The sequence below is a fragment of the Hippichthys cyanospilos genome, chromosome 6, assembly GCF_059441005.1.
Source record: "Hippichthys cyanospilos isolate Australia breed blue-spotted pipefish chromosome 6, RoL_Hcya_1.0, whole genome shotgun sequence".
Classification (NCBI taxonomy): domain Eukaryota; kingdom Metazoa; phylum Chordata; class Actinopteri; order Syngnathiformes; family Syngnathidae; genus Hippichthys; species Hippichthys cyanospilos.
In genome coordinates, this window is record NC_142374.1 from 19,885,822 (window position 1) to 19,900,349 (window position 14,528).

Sequence of the window (14,528 nt, forward strand, 5' to 3'; positions counted from 1 at the left end):
GATTGTAACTACGTTACCATATAAAATCGGGGCATCGATGCCTTGGGACACTTTTATTTTGAAGTAGATCACGTAACAGTTAAACTAGACTCATAATTTTCAGTAGAATATGCAAATACCAAAATATTTGATATCTGCACCCCTAAAAAAATATAATATTACTGAATGTTTGGTTTTACAATAATACCTAACAATATTTGATAGAATTTTCTGTAGGATATGCAAATACCAAAATATGTGATAGCTCGAGCTCTAAAGTAATGTAATATTAAGTTTAGTTTTACAATATTACTTAAACATATCATATAACGTCACGAAAATACAAGTGCAGTTAATGATGTGGTTGATTATTGTTGTAAAGAGCCTCTTTTTTTTCCATAAACCAAACAGGTAGAAATACGTCTAAAATCTCACTAATGTTTCTCGCTTTCCCACTAAAATAATAAGGAAAAAAAACTTATCTAAAAATGAATTATTTACATTTATTAAGTGGAAATGTGTTTTGTGTTTTCATAATTGTTTTTAACCAAGCTAAAATATTTCTATCTTTCATTTTTTTTCAACTACCTCATTATTCCATATAATTTTCAGTATAATATGCAAATACCAAATTATTTGATAGCCACACCCCTAAAAAATATATTATTACTGTATGTTTGGTTTTAGAATAATACCTAACCATATTTGATAGTATTTTCAGTAGGATATGCAAATACCAAAATATTTGATAACTCAAGCCCTAAAGTAATATAATATTAAGTTTAGTTTTACAATATTACTTAACAATATCATACAACCGTCACGAAAATACAAGTGCAGTTAACGATGTGGTCGATTATTGTTGTAAAGAGCCTCTCAAAAAGCCCTACTCTAATATTATCACATTCAAAACTTATACATAGGACTAAGTATTTTTGGGGGGGAATATTTTTTTCTAACTTCTACTTGCGTCAACTTATTTGAAAGTATCAGTTAGATTTTTGCTTTATAAAGCCTTCAATGACCCAAACAGTGTATGCGTCATATAATAATCATCCCTTCAAGGCTCCATAATTAGCTATACAAGATCGTCATTATTGATGGTGGTCTATAACCAATTACTTGGCCAACTGATAGAAGCGTTTGTCTATCACTCTTTTGTACTACTATAGTCATTATTTTTACTTAATGGGGAATTTGTTTGCCTAATGAGTCATGATCGCGTAATTAATAAAGTAAGAGTGTAAAAATCCCCTTTTGTCAGTTGAGCTTGATAAACTGCTTAATTGATACTTTTCTTTTTACGGGTAGACGAGTTAATTGCCTTGACACTGCAGTAAGCAAATGAAAGGAAAAGCGGCAGCACATTTGTGTCATCTCGTTATTAAAAAAGATCACATGGCCATCTTGTATTAAAATCCAATTTTCAGCTTATAGATGTTAGACACGGAGAAATGGTTGAACGTTACAGTGCTGAATCCAATTTTTTTTTTTTTTTCCCTCTGTGAAAATGCTTGATTAAATGCCCCCCCATGTCGATCGTCTGTTCTCGGTGCGTGAATGCGTGGGGGAGGGGAAACCCCACACAGACCATACAAGCATGTTGAGCGGCTGCCATGGACATGTTGGGCCACCTAAAGAGCATCTGAGCCCTTCCTCCTGTTTTATTTGGTGGCCTTTGAGTTGCCAACTTGTTTCCGCTAGCGGCTGTTGTTTAACAAATTGTTAATCCAGTTAATAGATTGGCTTGACTGTGAAAATATTTGTCTTTTTTTTTTTTTTGCAAAGATTAAACGCTGATAAAGGAGACTATCAAAGGGCAGAAAAAAAGAGCACTGTTGGGAGTCTAGCTAGCAAATATCTTTGTTTTCAGATATGCTACTGAAGTTAGTTAGTGATGAAAGCGTAAAACAACAAAAATTTAATAAAACAACAAAATACCTTTCCATCATTTTTAGATAATCACTATGTTTTAAAAACTTGAATATAACTGTGCGTAGCAGCAGGCTAATTTACACCCTAGCAACATTGGAGATTTTGGACAAAAATCTCCCCATTTGGTTCGCGAAATAAAGTAACATCAAAACCACGGTAGCAAATTTTGCTTCTTATAAAACTTCATATTTACGTAAAGCTGGTTTGTTCAATATTGATCAGTAGAAACAGCAACATTGCCAGTTGACTCATTTACATCTATTATACTGTCTTTGAAAAGTAATCCAACAGGCCACAGGAGATGTTACAAGGAGATGTTAACTCTTTCAGTGCCAAGTGTTACTGGAAAATGAAACCTCTAGAGGGCCAGTATTTTTAGCATTTTTACTAAACTTTCAAAGCCAACGGAATATTGTGTGACATGTCTATGTAAATATGGGTGGTGTTACATTAAAAGTTGACTTCCATTCCTTTGAATTACATGTAGATAATAGCTGTGTTATAAGTGTAGAAACGCTGCCATCCAATGGTCACAATTATCGCTACAGTTTTATTATTTATTATTGTTATTACTATTGTAAAGGACGAGAATTCGTGTAAATGGCACAGAATGAGTTAAGTGTTGTTAGCTGCTAACACAGCTAGCATCTATTGCCGCGCGCCGCTTCGAAAGATGCTAGCTGCTAACGTTGGTGCTGCCGCTAGTTGCTAGCAACAGGCGCCGTTTAATACAATGTCACCATAACTTCGTAGGTCTTTTTTTGAGCCTTCTTAATAAGAATAGTTAGCAACTGAAAAACACAATGATGGCAACAATTTGCCGGGATCTACGTCAAAATAAAAGTGTGCAAACCATTTATACCCCTATTTTTTCTGGGGGAAGTAAACTTTATTTTGAAGTTGGAACTTCTTTAGAAAGAAGACAAGCTAACCACATGCTAATTAGCATGTGGTTAGCTTGTCTTCTTTCTAAAGAAGTTCGGTAAATAACGATTACTTAAGGACATTTTTTTTGGCCCTAATTGCCAGTTTTTATCAGTTAACGTGAACGGAATTCATCAACTAACCTTAAAGTTGTCTGCTAGCACAAATTGCAAAACACTATAGATTGGTTTAAACCAGTGTTTTGATGAAATTTTTCATAATTATACCTACACATGATTCCTTTTTAACATTAACAACAAAAAAACGCAATATAAATCAACTTTCAACAACTGTTAATTATTTTTATCATGTTTATACGGGTTATAGCTTAGTCTAAAACGGAAAAAAAGAAGCAAGTGCACCAAAGTGCCTGAAACTAAAAGAAAATGATGAAAATGATTACTTTATTGCAATTACATTCCACATGACAAAAACAAAGCCTTTTTCCTGGGATCATCCGTGCCCCCCCTGGCATCACCTCGCGCCCCCCCCCCTCCCCAGGGGGGCCCGCCCCACTATTTGAGAAGCACTGGCTTAAGGAATCAGGGTGAATTTTACTGTAATTATTAAAATTTTAAGGTATTTGACAATTTTCTTCCATCTTTCCAATCAAAAACCCAAATTAGAGGGATTTCCCCCCCCGCCTGCCTCCATTATTTACGCCCATAGTGACCGGATAGTAAAACACACAGTGTGACATGTGACTGGCACTGCCTGGAACTCCGGGCGTAGTTTCAGCCTGCTGAGTAATAGTCACAGTGAAAATGAGCATGTGTGCAGCAGTCTAATGAAAGGCCCCGAGGTGAGTCACATGGTTGGATGGATTACCTCCCTGCCAGCGTGGGTGGGTGAGGGCCATTCGGCATTTTCTGCCATACAGGTGCTTAAGGTGAGCCATCACAAATACAATTTCTCCCCCGGTGATAACGAAAACAAAAATCTTCCAAATGATCTAGCCTTGGGTGTATGCATCTCTGATGGTGGATTTACACTAAATTCCAATTTAATGCTGATGTCGATACAGTGGTGCCTACGGATAGACGTCACCCAACAGTGTTTGGACTTTTTTTTTTTTTTTTGCTGTGATTTTTAAGCATTAATTTGGGCCACCAGCCTTGCAGGATGGCCGTGAACTCAACTCAACTTACAAGCGTATGATTTTGAAGAATAGAATAGAATAGAAGCTATTGTAGTGGCTGGGCTTGCGCTATGCATCCACTAGATGGAGCTGCGCTAAAGGGAATGTCAACAAAGCAATCATAAGTTGTCAAACGCTATTAATAGTATATAAGTGTTCTCACAACTTGGTTACACACAAAATGAATAAACAGACATTTTATTTTTGTACTATCTGAAGAATTGGGGAAAAAAAATACCTCTTGATTCTGTGAAAAGACTGTTTGGATCACTGTCAAGAGGCATCAAGAGTTTAAAAAAAATAGAATTATGATTAAAATAAATATGATTTTTTTAAATGAAATTGCAACCAAAAACTTTCAAATATATTGTTTCTAAAATATATATTGTTTATAAAATTCGTTTTTTTTTTTACAAATACAAATTCCATCAAAATTGTAGCATACATAGCATATACATTCAAACAAGGTGTTTTAAATTTTTAATTGCAAAAAATACATTCATAACTGAAAAGCAGAGGTAAAAATTGAAGAATTTACATGGCGATTATTTTATTTTTTCATCTCTTAAAAGTGAAAACTTGCAGTTTATAAGCCGCAGCGGATTATAAGGCGCGCTGTCAGTTTTTGAGAAAGTTGAAGGCTGTTAGGTGCACTTTATAGCGCGGAAAATATGGTAATCTCAATGACACGGTCAAGCATCATCACGGGGACGCCATTGATGTTGACACTTGCATCCTGTTTGTTGCAGTCGTGCAATTTCCACCTCTAGTAGTACAGTCTGGTCTGTTTTCACTGGCTGCGGAAAAAAAGGGGGACAGATGGTAGCAATGTGAGAGAGTGTGGCAAACATTATCTCCGGTAGCAGGGTCAAAAATCTGTGTGGAAAAAAAAAAAGTCCAGGCATTGCGTGTTGTTTGGTCTACGGTGTGTGTTTAGACGTCTAGTGAGGGAGAAGCTGTGTCGGATCTCTGAAGCAGGTGTTAGCGCTCAAACAGAGGTGTGCTCACAGGAACGATTGGGCAGAGAAGAAGACGTCGGCCGTGACCCGTGACAGCCAACGACAACAGGCGGGCTTTTGTCACTTAGCGCTAATTCCAAAACCCCGACCCCTCAAACGCCTCGTCTTCCTCAGCGCGCGCCTGAAATGTATAATTAGCATCTGCTATTTTAGAAACAGCCGTGCCCAGCCCACACTTCTCTGTTTACCCGGGAAATGTTTTCTGGAGAACGCTTGACTTGAAAAAGCCCTTTCAACAAGTTGCAGTACTGTAGGAAAATGCGCATCAATGTTTGTAAAATGAGATTTCCCCGGTAAAATGCTCAGTTTGAAGTTGGCAGACTTGTTGGTCTTGATTGTCAGGGGCAGTGTTTGTCAACCTTTATTTTTAATGAATCATTTTTTTAGTCAAGTACACAGCACTAAGCATTTTTTGATGGAAAAACAAAACAAAAATGAAACTGTCACATTTTTAGTGGTTTCTCTGGGCCAGTGATTCACAAATGGGGGTACTAGTACCCCTGGGGGTACTTGAAGGAACACCAGGGGGTGCTTGAGAGTTTAAATTAAACAAAAAACATGCAAAAAATGCTTTTAGTAATTATTGAATCAATAAATTGTTTTAGGACAAAATGAACTCATCATTTTCCATTTAATTTGCTCTTAACTTGAAAAGAAAAATATACTCTTGCTGCCATGGCATTGAAAAGCATGAAATTACTTTTGCAGACACCAACAGATACCATGTTCTAATCTCATGTACCCCCTGAAATGCTTTCAATGACATCGATGGGTACTTTCACAACCACTGGCCTAACAAATGGGAAGCATTTTTTTAACATAATTAAAACTTTGAAACTCCATTTGTAGTTGTATTTTATTCAGTAACTCAAGATGATAAAGCAGCGTTTGTTTGTTGTTCATCTAGTAGAAATTTGCATTACTAATGTCAATGCAGAGCCATAAAAGCAAAAAAAACAGGCATAAACATTTTGTGAACTTGTGTCATGTTCCTGTCAATTTGTTATAAATTTGAAAAGAAAATTGCATTGTTCGTGTCACGGTATTAAATTAAGTCTGATGATGTCTGCAGAAACCCTGTTAAAATCTCACTATTACGGAATTTTGTGCTTGGGTTGTTAGAACTGAAATTCTAGGGCCAAATGTGCACGCTGTGAGTGGCACTCAAGGCTCCCAGTGTGGGCGTGGACTCTGAATGGGGGCGTGGCTTCTCAGTGCAGGCTATGGACAGAGCTGAAGTTGTAGGAAGCTCACAACCGTGTCCGGGAGGAGACGAGAGAAAACGCAAAGACGATGTGGACCTGCTCTGTGTCTCACTGAGGCAGTGCCGCTTTCTGAGGATTTTCTTTGGAGCGCGCCTTCTGTTGGAGGAAAAAGAGACCAGTGTGGCTTTCTGGAAGTGAGCTTTGGCTTGACAGGGTGTAAGTAAATACTGTATGTTTTGCTGCTCTATCTGAGAGAGAGAGAGAGAGAGACCTTGTGCTCGTAACTTGTGCGTGCTGGGGCATTATGAATTATTGATGTGCACCGAGGTGACTGAGTGCTCTGCTTACCTGGGGTGGAAATGACGCCAGCCCGTCCAACCACTTCTCTGATAATATTATTACTATTTGACCATTTATGGGGTCATTTTCTTTCACATCGTTCTCGCAGTATTTTAGCCAAGGGATGGGACTTTCCTAAAAGTGTTTTAACTAAATTGGTCGTGCCGTTTTGAAATATGACATCTGGGTGAAATGTTAGCTCCATGGTATCTTCTTTCAATGCTTTCTCTTTGATGTGAAATGCATGCGATTTAAAGATCAAAGGATTTGACAATATACCGTATAATGGTTAAGTAGCGATTTAATATGGCGAAGGAACAGCGTGCGTTTGGGTGTTAGGTGAAAGTGGGTGTGAGCTGAAATGAAGCAGCAGCTTCTTGCTGACTTTATCACTAAAGCCATACAGGCTCTGACAATAAACACTGTAGCATTACTGGAGAAGCATTTACTGTGTGTTTTCTGCTGCATCATTATATGTGTGCAATAAATATAAACAAAAGTCTCGAAATCATTCCTGTAAACAATTCGTAGGATGGTTCTTAAATTTGGGGCCCTTGAGCTGCAGCTTTGGTCTGTAAAGTTAAGCAGAATTAATAATGAGACACACCAACATTTTGTCTTTCCACAAGTGGAAGCGGTTGTAGATACAAACGTTGTTGGGGTTAGCGGTTTCTTAAGTGGGGGCACCTGAATGCTCTTCAGGGTGTATTTGCAGTTTTAACAAGAACCTGCAGGTATCTGCAAAGCTAAATGCTTGCGATTTTCTTCTGTTACAGGGACACTATGTTTTCCTTTCAAATTAAGAGCAAATGCATTGGAACATGAGGCAAGGTATTGCTAAATTGTGTTCTAGTGGCTTGCATTGCATTGTTTGCTTTTATTTTTGTTAAATATATGGCTACAGACCAATAGAACCCCTTGGTGAAATGGCAAAAGGATGAAAAAGCAGGAGGTTATTTTAAAGATAGTGAAGAATTTATTTTTCAAGCTATTTTCTATGAAAGTCACTGCTTTAAAAGTTTGTTTTGAGTTTCTCGCAGAACGGGGGTTCTTGGCGCTATGGAGTAAGAAAAAAAATGGAGAAAAACAAAACTTGATTGCTATTTTGGGTTTTCAACGCATTGTTTCTCTATGTACAATAATTAAAAAAAACACTCAAAAAATTATTACAAAGTTCACTACTACGTGTGCAGAGTCATTTACATCTATCACGCCAGCCTATATCGAGCACTCTGGCGCTGCTAGCTGCTAATTCATGCTTGATGCAGCTCTAATGGCGCCCAGTCCTTTGGTAACTACTGGCAACGTCAATGTCAGCATAATTAAGTCTTTTTTTAGTGCCCTAACCTTTGATTGAATGTGATTTCTGAACAGTATTGTGTTGTTTGTATCTGGAGCCCTGAGCATCGGTTGTTAGGCTGCAACATGCAGCCATAATTTTTTTTACAAAATAAAAGCATACCAAGACATTTTTGTCCATATACATTTTGGTAAACTAAGATTTATTTTACAACAGATACAACACATAACCAGGGCTATTTGTAAAGCATCTTTGAGTGTCTATAAAAGCACCATATAAAAGTGATACATTATTATTATTTATTAGTTATTAGTTCTCTCCTCTTCGTGTGTAAAAAAAATACGTCCATATAGCTTATTTTACTATAAAAACAAGAAATGCTGCTACACAAATCAGCATAGTGTGGTTTTATTCATTGATGAGCATGCATAAATTCGCCAAATTCTGTCCAATCAGAAAGGACTTCCGCGTCTAAACGCCATCATCGTCGGTATTTTTGGCGGGAAGTAGAGGAGAGCGATGACGTAAAACTCCTGTTTGTGTTACACGCAAACATGCAAGAACTGCGTCTATGTGCAGTATGTCTCACTGTTGCTGCGATTGGCTTATCTTTGACATATTTTTTTACTAATAAGCAGATGTTTTTTCAGGGCAAGAAAAAATGCCTGGAGTGTTTATTCGAACCAAAGTACTCGAATTACTTACGGACTCATTTCAGCCCCGCTTTCTACATTAAGAATGTTTTAATTATCTGCAGTTTCAGGATCCGGATGAACCCTTTACCTCTTTCAACTACTGTATTTTGATGCCACGTTGATTTCACAAATGTTCAAGGCTCGCCAAAAACGGGCGCTTTCTAGCTGCTTTTGTTAGCACGCGGTTCATAAAGAGGAGACTGCGCATTAGCGTCGTCTATAGAGGACAGCTTGACACCCCTCTCAAAGCCTGCGGTGCATGAACTTTGGCGATAACATCCTCCAAAGCTCTACGCGGCCACCGGGGGCGCTCTCAACGCATATTTGGGAGTGGCTGATGACTCCAGCAGAAAGCCGGAATAAACATGTGGCCGGCGACAGAGCCTTTTTGTTTTAGTTCCCCGTGGATGGAGCGTTGTTGTCTCCTGCTGGAGAAAAGCCCGTCTGTGCTGACCTTGGCCTGCTGTTTTCCTTTGCTGGGAGCCACAAAGAAAACAGCTGGCAGTTGCATTCTGGATGCCGACGGCCTCCACAATGAGCCGCCTTGTGTCATGCTGTCAGAAACGCTTTGGCTGGTCGGGGAAGCGCGCTCCTTGTTATGTCAGTGCTGGAAAATCCGGGCCTCGCTGGAAAAAGGTATCGCGTGGCACCGTCGCCGTTAGTTTTGGGTGATTCCCTGCATTGAGTGGGATTTTCAAGGGCTTCTTTGTCGTTTGACGATTTACCGCCGTGTTAAAATGTCGATAAACGCTAATGCTGTCCATAACCAGTAATAAGCGCTTTTCTTGTTTTGCTTTGTGTGTCCAAACTACGGCCCGGGGGCCTTTTGTGACCCCTATCTGTGTTTCAGTGGCCCACAACATATGTTAAAACAAAGTCCATCCATTTTCTTACTCACTAGGTTTACAGGCTTGCTGGTGCCTATCCCAGCTGTCTTCAGGCAATAGGCAGGGGACTCCCTGGACTGGTCGCCGACCAATTGCGGGGCACACAGGGACGAACACCCATTCATGCACCCGATTACACCTAAGGACAATTTAGTATGTCCGATACACCTGCCATGCATGTTTTTGGAATGTGGAATGAAGCTAGAGTGCCTGGAGAGAACCCATGTAGGCACGGGGAGAACATGCAAACAAAGGGAGGCCAGAGCGCGCTGGAATTGAACTTAGCGGATGTGCTAACCACTCTACACTTATCTAATTTAGTAAGTAGATTACATTGGAAATAAATCACTTTGCAATACATTTTAATGAGAAATAAAATGTTATCATACTGTTTAATTAATTGGATAATCGCAAGAATAATTTTAGTGGCCCTTGTACCATCCGTTTGCATGTGTGCGGCCCATAAATGAAAATCTATGGACACCTCTGGCTTAATCTAACAAAGGGGGCATTTAAACGGAGCAGAATATGATTGGCGACTCGCAAAGTTGACTAAACAAGCTGCCGCTTTGAAAATAATTACAGGGCAATTGTTTTTTTTTTTTTTTTTTTTTTAGCTTCTTGGCATGCATGGGGGATAAGAGTGAGGTTTTTATCTTAACCCCCTAGTACCTAAGCAGCATGCTCAAGGACTTGACACGTTTGCATGTACAAGCCAATAAATACACTGAATTTTGATGATATTAGATGATTAGATGAAGCTTTAATCGAAATATCCTCCGTCCCTTTTTTTGAATCCTACAAGATGGTTCTGAAAATGGGTCTTCAAAAACTCAAAACAAAAGTGCAAAAACACACTGCAAATTTGCTTTCTGTATAATTTTAAGGCTTGCAAGTGATAGCATTCAACGTTATTTTGAAAATACAGTATATCACATCATTATTTTAAAAGATTTTTTTCCAAGATTGCCATGATGATTCGATATGAATAGTGCTTGCAGAGTTGACTCAACAAGCCGCCTCTGAAAATAATTAGATGAAAATTGCTGTTATTTCATTGGCTCGTTTTTTTAATTCCCTTCTTAGTATACACGGAGGATAAGGAGTAAGTTTTTATCTTTAAGTTCTTCTTATTCTCCAAGTAACTCAAAGCAGTGGACAACCTGTTGCACACGACTAAATCTGTCCGCGGGAACGGAAAAGACAAAAGCGAATAAATCACTGAGTGTTTTATCGTCGCTTAATCCCATACGCTGGCGCCATATGCGCGCGTTTCCATTTTGTCAGCGCATCCCAAGGGCACTTCCCCCTCTTTTGTCAGTTTGACTCCAGGAGAGATCATTTTCAAATAGTTTTTTTTAAACAAAACGCTATTTTTACCCCAAAGGCTTAGAGAGCACATGCGATTAAAATTTCCTGGCTACAGTGGAAATCCCTCCTGAATTAGATTGTGTCATTTGGTTTGATCGGAAACATTAAGGGGCATAGTTTATTAGAGGAAATAAAAAGCGTTTCTCACCACATGTCCTGAGGCGGACTTGGAGTTGCCTCGCTCTTCTTAATGGAACACAGCGCAGTGCTATTCAAGTGTTTTATCTTCTACTTACTGTGATGGAGCCTCAAAATACTTTACGCATCTTGGACTTTTCAGGATGGACCTAAAATGTGCGTTTTTTTTTTTTTTTTAAATATGTAGGCATTTACAGCAGTAAAAACGCGATATTTTGTCTTGAATTGTGAGGCGTTTTCACAGATTATTTTATACAAATTATCAACAGAGATGTCCATTATGGGATTTCGACAAAAACAACCTCGGCTTTCATTTCCCGCCGGACGAAAGCTTCAAATCGTCATCGAAGTAAAAGGATTATTAGACGATGTGCACCATAAAAAGAAGAATGAAACACGTTTTTCTTAAAACTACAGTAGCGATTCCAACTTGGCATTGTTCAAATTACTGTAACTTTGTTTATTTATTTATTTTTAACTATCCCGTGTATTATAACTCATTTTATATGGAATTGGGTGTAGAAGTGGAATATCAATATCTCAGTTTTCATTTTTAAGCTTTTGTTAAAACGCGTCACATTTGAATTTGATAGTTTTTCATGCTTTATATGTACAATTAATACCTTTCAAAACACATTTTTGCCACTTGCTATCGATTTGAAAATGACTTCGCATGTGCTCAATGCTCACATAACAACCGGTCGCGGCTCAGCTTGCGAATGTCACATGACCAAATCTATGTTATGCCGCGTTATCTTCATAAACACAAAAATCATTTTTTAATGCCATTTAAAACGATGCTAAACTTCAGTCGTAAAAAGTTGATATTTTGTCCTTTGATTTCATAACCATTTTTTTTCATGTACAATTATTACCATAAAGACTATAGACTGAAAATGACATCATAGGTAACAGCCAATCACGGCTTAGCTTGTGAATGTCAACTTGACCAAACCTAGAAAACAGTGCGCTGGGATGGGGTTCGTGCATATATCAGCAAACCAATGCTTTTAATGCTGTGGCAGAACAGGTTTTTTCTTTTCAAATTAAGAGCAAATTAATAGGAAGATGAAGCAAATTACTGCGAAATAGTGACTCCCCAATAAAAATAAAAGATGATGCTACACAATCTAGCTTTTGGTGTTGCTGAAGAAAGAGACAACAATAAAAGGTAGTTTCAAAGTTTATTTATTTATTTGTTTTTTTAATCCGAAAGTGCCTTGCACTAGTTCAGTGCTTCTATATTATATTTTACAGCGTTTATACAGGTTACACCTTAGTCTAACACTGAAAAAATATAACCCAGCGCATCAAAGTGCCTGAAACTTAAAAAAAGATAAAAATTCCTAATTGCAATTAAATTTCATTACAAAACCAGAGCCTTTTCCCTATTTCAGAAGCACTGCACTAGTTAACGCTTACTTGTCCGAAATGTTTTTTTCACAGGGTGTAAACCAGTAAAAAAATGTTAGTTTTGCTGGTTTCAAGGCTTCTCTTTAGGTCGAATGCCCAAAGAACTTCTCCGCTATACATTTCACTGGAAAAAAAAAAAAAAAGACCCAGACGCTGACAACTTAAGTGCCCCTAATCTTGCTGCTTTTTTTTTTTTTTCATGTGACATTCTGTATATCGTCGTTAATGTTTCAACGCGTGCTAATAGAAAGGACCGACAGGAAAGGGTTAATATTTGCAAGGCGGGCTGCCCGCTAGCACCGAGCGGCCATGCACTTGTAACCTAAAGGTTAAACGCGGGCCTTGAGGGAGTCCTATTACCGTGTACTCTCTGATGGGAACTCTGCAAACATGCATTCTGGGAGCACAGCGGGCTTCTGTGTTTATTCCCACTCCAGCGCTGTTTGGCGATGTGGGAAACGGCCGCGGATGTGGAAGCGGGCCAAGTCGCTGGAATACATCTTTTCCATTGCTCTTTTGAAACATGACTGCGACGGTGGGAACGGACCAAGTACAAATATGGTATTACTCCGTTCAAGTGGGTGTTTCAGGTAGCTGTATTGTATTATTGCCTTGATTTAAGGGTTCAAGTTGTTCCGTGATCACACTTGTAACTCAAGCGACACGGAGAAATGTCGCTATCATAACTAAACTGCGGAATATTCGAGAATTATTGCGACCTGTATATGAAAACAGGTCTGCTTTGTTGGGATTGCACCTTAAATTCTGAAAATGACCGTGAACATTGTTGTATTGTCGATCAACATGTGTTGCTGCACCGATTTGTGTTCACATTTCCATTGCTTTAAGTGTTCAACCTACCTGTACATTGATGCTAGTTTTGTTAACCTGTCTATTGTTTTGCATTATTAGTTCAAGTATTAAGAATGTGGACTTATTCCAGACGGTAATTTTTTTTTTATGGGCTACAGCATTCTACAGTCCCAAATGTATTGTACAGATTCACCGGAATCTGCAAAAGAGGGAACATTTTTTTATCTTTTGTTCCATTTTTTAGATTGTTTGTTTTGTTAAAATACAATTACATCAAATTCATCTTTTTTTGTCTGTTTCACCATAGAATCAGGAAACTATATAGAAAAACAGCAAGGGAAACCTGCAAAATACTATGTAATCAATGTGGCAAGTAGGGATTTGTTTTTATAAATAAACTGAATAAATAATAAGTAAAATAATAAAATTGTGATTTTCTTTTGACTGGTCGGACTTAAAAAGAAGCAAAATTGTCAGAAAATAGCAACGTAAACCTGCAAAATTTATGGTCAGAAATAAAAATCCACAATAAGAGTCCCAATAACCGAACGCGATGTAACGAGGGAACAATATACGAAATGTACTTAGCCATTTTCAGCTGTAACATGGGAATATTTTGCCCAGAGTTAATTATATAACTAAATTATTTTCCATGCACATTTAATACCTCTAAAACCCCATTTTTGCACTTACTGTCAACTGGCGTGTTCAAGCCTCAGGTAATGACCAATCACAGTTTAGCTTGTGATCACATGTCCAATCCCAGAAAACTGGTGAGCAGCGTGGGGCAACCACGTGGGGTATGTTCGCACGTGTGTATGCTCCATGACAGAATGGCAGCGCTGTCCCCCATGCGCGGGTTTGCATAACCATGTTTTTCCTCACACCTGCCCCACTTGTTGCACGTTAGATAAGAAAGGGCTGCCATTGTTGACACTTGACCTCTCGGGGCCGTTATAAGCCGTCTGACTTGTTTTTGTGCGAGAGCGGATCTGATTAATAGAGCGAGAGCTGCAGTTTGTTTGGATTTGGATTTGCAATCCTCTGCCCTCCAAGTCAAGAAGTCGAATCAATATTTGCAACCTGTTTGAATAGTAATAAGAACAAATTGTAACAATTTAATATAACCAAATGGAACAATATCCTCCTGAGAAGTTGCGTCCATTTTGTGTCAGCAAGACAGCAAGGTTGTTTGCATCCCATCAAAAAACATTAGATATTGTTGGAAAGTCCAGAATGTCCTCTATTGAGGACGCTAGGATTCGAAGAGTCATTCGATATAGACCAAAATCAAATGTCCAGTACAGCTGAGACAAATAAATAGGCCAGGTCTCAGGAAGATTTATTCCATAACTTTTACTCTTCATTTTGT

General features: G+C 38.4%; 1 protein-coding gene across 3 annotated transcripts in view; it reads left to right on the forward strand.

The window, feature by feature from the left end:
• Window positions 1–14,528, forward strand: part of LOC148422703 (semaphorin-4B-like) — an 85,927-nt gene that overhangs the window by 16,664 nt on the left and 54,735 nt on the right. The window contains exon 1 of one of the 3 annotated variants that reach the window (XM_088418137.1): window positions 6,273–6,416. The exons of 1 other annotated variant lie outside the window; for it this stretch is intronic. The gene's annotated coding sequence lies outside the window, so the exon portion shown is untranslated. Of the gene's footprint in view, window positions 1–6,272; window positions 6,417–14,528 lie in introns of those variants that run through there. One more of the 3 variants, XM_088418136.1, reaches the window with a different exon arrangement.